Raw genomic sequence first — 410 nt, forward strand, 5'->3', positions numbered from 1 at the left:
TTCGAAGCGTCTTGCAATACAACACAAAAAATATCCAAGATAAATTTCATCATTTTGCTTTATTGAACAAAAGAAAAATATGAAGGAAATTACCATCAGCATGAGTAAGTTTGGTAATGCCCCCAATAGCTTCTTTTGCTTTGCGAGGAACAGCAAGAGAATTAACATGGTACTCCTTGGTGGAACTAACCCCAAGTGCTGACGGTATTGCCTAAAATCATATTATAAAGAGGAATTAAAAATAAAACAATTCATTAGCTTCATCAAATACATAATTCTACCTCCAAAAATAAATTAACGAAAACATTCAACATGGATTAACTGTACCCTAAAGAGCAGGCCGTTGGTATCTTGGAAAAATAGAACCCATTTCAAACCTGCATCATGCCTAAGAAAGTAATGACATTTTA

At 33.7% G+C, this 410-nt stretch overlaps 1 long non-coding RNA gene across 1 annotated transcript in view; it reads right to left on the reverse strand.

Moving 5' to 3' along the window:
• Positions 1-389, reverse strand: part of LOC113341214 — a 944-nt gene extending 555 nt beyond the window's left edge. The window contains exons 1-2 of the long non-coding RNA XR_003355827.1: positions 328-389; positions 94-211 (exon numbers count right to left, since the gene is read on the reverse strand). This is a non-coding gene — a long non-coding RNA (uncharacterized LOC113341214). The remainder of the gene's footprint in view (positions 1-93; positions 212-327) is intronic.
• Between the last annotated feature and the right edge of the window lie 21 nt (positions 390-410).

This window comes from Papaver somniferum, unplaced genomic scaffold, assembly GCF_003573695.1.
Source record: "Papaver somniferum cultivar HN1 unplaced genomic scaffold, ASM357369v1 unplaced-scaffold_25657, whole genome shotgun sequence".
NCBI classification, from domain to species: Eukaryota; Viridiplantae; Streptophyta; class Magnoliopsida; order Ranunculales; family Papaveraceae; genus Papaver; species Papaver somniferum.